The sequence below is a fragment of the Mustela lutreola genome, chromosome 2, assembly GCF_030435805.1.
Source record: "Mustela lutreola isolate mMusLut2 chromosome 2, mMusLut2.pri, whole genome shotgun sequence".
Classification (NCBI taxonomy): Eukaryota; Metazoa; Chordata; class Mammalia; order Carnivora; family Mustelidae; genus Mustela; species Mustela lutreola.
In genome coordinates, this window is record NC_081291.1 from 116,751,279 (window position 1) to 116,757,278 (window position 6,000).

At 37.6% G+C, this 6,000-nt stretch overlaps 1 protein-coding gene across 6 annotated transcripts in view; it reads right to left on the bottom strand.

Annotated features, from left to right (window-relative positions):
* MAP3K13 (mitogen-activated protein kinase kinase kinase 13) overlaps nucleotides 1-5,504 on the bottom strand; it is a 165,240-nt gene extending 159,736 nt beyond the window's left edge. The window contains exons 1-3 of one of the 6 annotated variants that reach the window (XM_059163234.1): nucleotides 5,333-5,382; nucleotides 4,703-4,733; nucleotides 3,389-3,515 (exon numbers count right to left, since the gene is read on the bottom strand). The gene's annotated coding sequence lies outside the window, so the exon portion shown is untranslated. The other 5 variants (XM_059163235.1, XR_009350979.1, XM_059163230.1 and 2 more) reach the window with 5 other exon arrangements.
* Nucleotides 5,505-6,000: the final 496 nt, after the last annotated feature.

Sequence of the window (6,000 nt, forward strand, 5' to 3'; positions counted from 1 at the left end):
CCTAGGTGGCTCAGTTGGTGAAACGTCTACTTTTGGCTCAGGTCATGATCCCAGGGTCCTGGGATCGAGCCCTGCATCCGGCTCCCTGCTCGGCAAGGAACCTGCCTCTCCCTCTCCTCTGCCTCTTGCTCTCCCTACCTGTGCTCTCTTTCTCCTTGTCAAATGAATAAAACCTTAAAAAAAAAAAAAAATCTTTTCAAAGAGTCAATAAACTAAGTAAGGACCTAAAAGAAAGCATATGGGTTTTGTGTCTTTTAATTTGGGAGCTCAGGTAATTTTAAAAATTTACTTCCTGGTTACAGGTAAGTTGAGATTGGTGGATAAATGATGAGTGGATAAGTTAGGGATCAGTATTTAAATACACTGATAACAGAATGTGTACCCATAATGTAATAAATACTTCACTGCAGTATAAAAAAATTTTAGGATTTGAAAGGAACCTTTACAGTAATCTAGTACCATCTCCCATATAATAAGAAATTCCCTCTACAACATTCCTGATGTTCCAACTCTGCTTTAGCAGCCCTAATGACCCAAAGTTCACTGCCTCTGGACACAGAGGCTCCCCTGCTCACTGGTTCTATACCTTCTCTCATTTGGCCTCAACTAACAGACAATAAGTGTGCTTCCTACAGCTTTTCCAACTCTTCCAAAGTCTTCTATCTTCTCAACAAAATAGTCCCAGTCCCCTCAGTGTCGATCATCACAGTGATCCTTTTACAGAATCACAAAACTGGTTAAAAATAGTTCTCTTATTCTTCGAAGTATATCTAATGATCAAATCAGTTTTTATAGAATAATGTTGTATAAGTTAATGGATCTAGTTTATCCATCTTGGTCATACACAATTGGAAAGCTAGGAAAAACTTGTGGTCCTAGTTCAAATTCAAACTGAACAGGAATATATTTTTGAGTTCCCTTTTTTTTCTCCTCCCCGAAATAATAACACCAACCAGAATCTTAAAGGATACCCTCAATCATAATCTTATATATTTGCTAGATTTTAATTTTCTCTGTCTTCCATCTACCTTCCTATCACTTGAACCTGTAAATGATCTTAAAACGTCCAAAATTCTTTAAGCTGCTCTCATAATCATAAATTAGCCCTTGATAGGCCCAGCTCTAAGGTCTTAAAATTCTGACTTTTTTTTTTCTTTCTGTGCTAACTGGGTATCTTCCTATATGGAACTTTTGGTTTTCCAGAAAATTTTACATATATTATATGTAAAAGAATATATATATATATATACACACACACACATTTTATAAATACATATTTATATGCATAGACACACACACACATCTACATGTATCTTCCCCAATTCTATGTAACTTTTATGTCATGTGCTCCTTTCTATTGTATTACCAGACATACTATAATCAGTTCTATTCTATTAATCATTACTCAGTATCATAAAGGTATGTATCTTATAAAACTTATTCTCAAGCAAGTTTCAAATAAAATCCCATTACTAATGAACAAAGATTACTGTATCTTTAAATTTCTTATATTCACCTATTACTATTTTTCCAAATTTCCCAAAAGGAAAGTGTGGAAAGATAAAGATGGCTAGAGAAGTAAAAGTCACAAGAAATTTTTGCAGAGTCCCATGGCAAATAATCAGCCACTTCAAAGCATTATTCTCAATACAGAATGAGATTAGCCATACATATCTAAAGGATCTTTCTGGTTTACTGATTTTGCTAACAGAGAGAATAAGCCATTCTTTGAAATGTTTTAAGCCAACACTAAACATCAAGAACAAAGTGAAATAATAACTAAGACTTATCTAAAGAGTAGAGTCCTTCAACAGCAATTCAAATAAAACAAAGTTCATCACATTCAGTAATACTGAGGAGCTCAGAACCATGCCAACACAACAGAAACCTAGCCTGCAAACAAAGACAATATCCATATTACCTAGGGAGGTCAGTAACATGCTATGATTGCATATGAGTATTAAATTCAGCAGCACTAAGCACTTAGTTTATTCATAAGAATATAATCCAAAAACCTATTACAATGTCACCAAATCTTCCATTCCGATCTGGCAAAAACTTCACTCACTTATACAACCCCATTCCCTCTGAACAGTATAAATAGTTATAAGGACAAAAGTCATAAAGAATAGCTGTGGGCTCCACAGTTCTCAAATTAACCTCAAGCCTTATCATTTGTTTGTTCCCTAGTGTTATAAAAACATGTTCATGGTTAAAAATTCAGCCCACCAGAAAGAGTACACAGAAAAAATAGGAGTCATCTTCTTACCATAGACTTATAATCTCATTCACCAGGAGTACCTGTCTATAGTTCCTCATACAAATTCTGAAGAAATTGTGCACGTTTATATATAAACATATGCTTATGAAAACATACTATACAAAGAGTTCTATATTGTTTTTCTCAGTTAACAATATATCAGATTTTGCCATACCTCTGTCTATGGATTAGCTTCGTTCTTTCTAAGAGTTGTAAAGTACTACATTGCAAGAAGGCATATATTTAATCAGATCTCTGGTGAGGGATATTTAGGTTACCCCTAGTTTGTCTGCTTCTTAATTTAAAATAATATAGTAATGCTATCTTTATATACAAATTTTTGTGTGCAGGCGCAAATATATCGAAGAGATGAATTCCTAGAAGTACTAACTGGTTTTGGAATCGAGCAAATTCTAAACAAGAAGCCAGTGTCTCTATAAAGGAGACTGGAAAAATCTACAAATATAATACTTAGTGATTAAGAGGTGCCAAACATTATCACAAAGTTATAAGTTAAAGACTGAAAGCTAACAAACTCCTAAGGTAAAATAGGAAAGAAAGAAAATTTAGCCCCCGGGACAGAAAGATAAAAGACCTGTAGAATGAATCCCATAAGTGATGTTTTAAAAGAAAAGAAAGGAAAATAGCATAAATAAAGTAGCATAAAGAAAGAAAGAAGACATTTTTTAAACTTTTTTCCTTGCTTTAACCTAACATATAAAGTAAAATCGGCCACAAGATTTGGTACATATATTATCACAGCCAAACTCAGATGTGAGGTGATTTAAATGAGTATCTGAAGCCCCATTCCTACAGGGTATCCACAGGCTGATATATTCTACCAGGTTCTAACATGTTGAAAGGAGAGATCCCCCAAAAAAGAAAGAACAGAGCAGTAATAGTCCAAGAGTAATATAACTTCCCAATCTCTTTAATTTCTGACCAATCTTACAAGGAAACAGTAATAACTACCTCATATATACAGAACAAACCTCTCTTTGGAAGATCCAGATTAAAACATAATTTGAAGACTTGTTCTGTATTTTTCAATTACAATCCCCACATTTCCTAGACCAATCCAAGGCTGTTCTATTTCTCACCTAACATAAAACAGAGTCAACAACTTACCTTTCCCAAAGTGCTACGATTTGAATGCCACAACATAAATTGGTTCATGTTTTTGTCCATTAATGGTCCGTAGATTTCTTTAAATGAAGTCCATATTAGAGTCCATAGATATCAGTGTTCTGCAAAACTGAAAACCTCAAGAATGTCAATGCACATACCTAAGTTACCATTTAGATACTAATTATGAACTATAATTATAGTTATTATTATAATATATATTATTAATTATAGTTATTATGGATATAGACATTTAGATACACAAAATTGGTGGAGATGACATTGAACAGCAGAATGAGGTAGCAAAATTATACTTTATTTTTAAGTAAAACATTACTATTAAAATCTAGACAATCTCGAAACACTGCTTTGTACTCTATTTCTATGCATTCTAATCGTGGCACCACAGTAAGAGCTTGTAAAGATGGGAATGATTTGGATAACAACACTTTCCAGAGACGGGGAAAACGAATTTTAAAGGCAAGCAAACTTTTCAAATTTAAATGACTACAATAATGTATTTACGTGTCTACTTCTTGGTTTTTTTCAGACTATTTTTAAAAACCTCTTGGATTTTTCTTCTTTAAAGATTTTATTTTTTAAGCAATATCTACACCTCAGGTGGGGCTTGAACCCACAACCCCAAGATCAGGAGTCAAATGCTCCACAGAATGAGGCAGCCAGATGACCCCTGGATTATTAAATCTAAAAATGCTTACTAGTTTCTTCTTTGTAACAACAAACAAAAGCATAAATTCAGGTTTTTCTACTCTATTACATCCAGTCTATAAAAGATTCTAGAACCTCTTAGGAGCTACTATCTCATTAGATAGCACAAAGCCCATACACAAAATCACTGCATCCAGATAATGATTCATGCCCAGATCCCATTACACAGCTTGATAGTCTGTCCTCTGCACTTTTTTCCACTTGACAATCAAAACCAATCGGTTACAGCACTTGTTCGTTAGTTCTATGGCCACTCTTCATCTAAGACATCTAAACAAATATTTTACAAAAAGACAATTTAATCTTCAGGGATTCATTCTTTTGCAGGCCTCCTACATGTCTGTGTAAGTAGTTTATGCTATCTAAACACACCAGGTGAGACCTCTGACTGGATTTTTATAAATTAATTTCGTTTATTTTATAAATAAACTTCATTTATTTCTCAAATGCAAGAAGCACTACAATACAAGAAAGAAAACATGAAGAAAATAGAAAGCAAGTTCATATTGCTGAAAAGGAAACACTTCGATCACTAATTAGAAGCTCAGCGCTACAACTGTAGCTTATCATTCCTCCCCCCATTATTACCTGGAAGTTCCTCCCAGAAAAGTAAAGGAATCTGAAAGAAACTCAATTAATCGCTTTATCCTCTATCCCCACCATCAAAAATAATAAAAACAAATTTATAAATTTCAATAATCTCACAAAACAACAACAGTGTTTTCAATCTCTACTCCCCCAGCACCCTCCTAAGTTGAAGTCACTTCTACACTCAGGTAGAGATCCTGAAGTTCGGGAGAAGTTCCCCCTGCTGATCGAGAATCTGGTTCGTGTGTTCATATTGAATAACTCATTCATTCAACAACATGTAAAGAATGCCTAATAGTGGTAAGGCACCGTCCTGGATTAAGAGATGAAGTACCTGTCCCCTATTAGCGGAACAGAGGCGGGGGTCGGAGCAGGTAAGAAATGAACTCGAGGTCCGCTCATCTCAACGCCCAGGCTCCACCTTCCACCCCAGAGCGCCAAGGCTCAGGAGCCCACCAACTCCAGCCATGACCGACTCCCGGAAGTCTCAACCCGGTACCTCCTCGATGGCCTTGGTCCTCACGACCCCGTTCCCAAAGTTCCCTGTACCCCACCTTCCCCAGAGAGTCCCACGCCAAGAAGACTCTTCTCCAGCCTAAGGCGAGATCCATCTCTCCCTGCCCGAACTACCTGAGCCACCAACACCAACCCGTCCAAGTTTAACCAGCACGTTACCTGCCTGGGATCGGAGGTTCCAGGATGACCACAGACGCGACGCCCCGCCCATCGCGACGCCCTCCATTACCTGGTACCGCCTCCAGGGCGTAACTTCCTGTGCATCACCTCCGGCCGAAATTCCACAGGGCTCCGTAGTCCCGCTTACCGTCCCGCCCTCAGTGACGTCACTTCCGGAGGCCTCCACGGTTCACCGGGCATCCAGGCGTGCTCCAGCTTTTGTTTATAGGGTTCTTTTACCCCTGCCTTCCTTAACGGCTCCGTAGTACCTCTCGAAGTTCATCTTTTGCTTTTCAGACTGGTGTGCCGGCTTCTGCAGTCACTACCCTCTGCTCCCTCCATGCCTCGAACCCAAGAATGTTCTTGTGATTTTTCCGATTTTTCTGCTCAGTGGAGTGCTCTGGAGTGCGGGCTCTGAGGTTGTGCTGTCTAGTTTCGAACGCTGCTTCTCACCTGCACGGGTGTTACCTTGGCAAGTTACTTAACCTTTCTGTACCCGTTTCTTTGTGAAATAGAGATGATACTAGTACCTAGAACAGAGCGTTGGTATGTGTGTTGCTTGAGATAACACAGAAAGCTCCAGCACAATGAAACGCCCAATGAGTGAGGATTACAAGCACTCT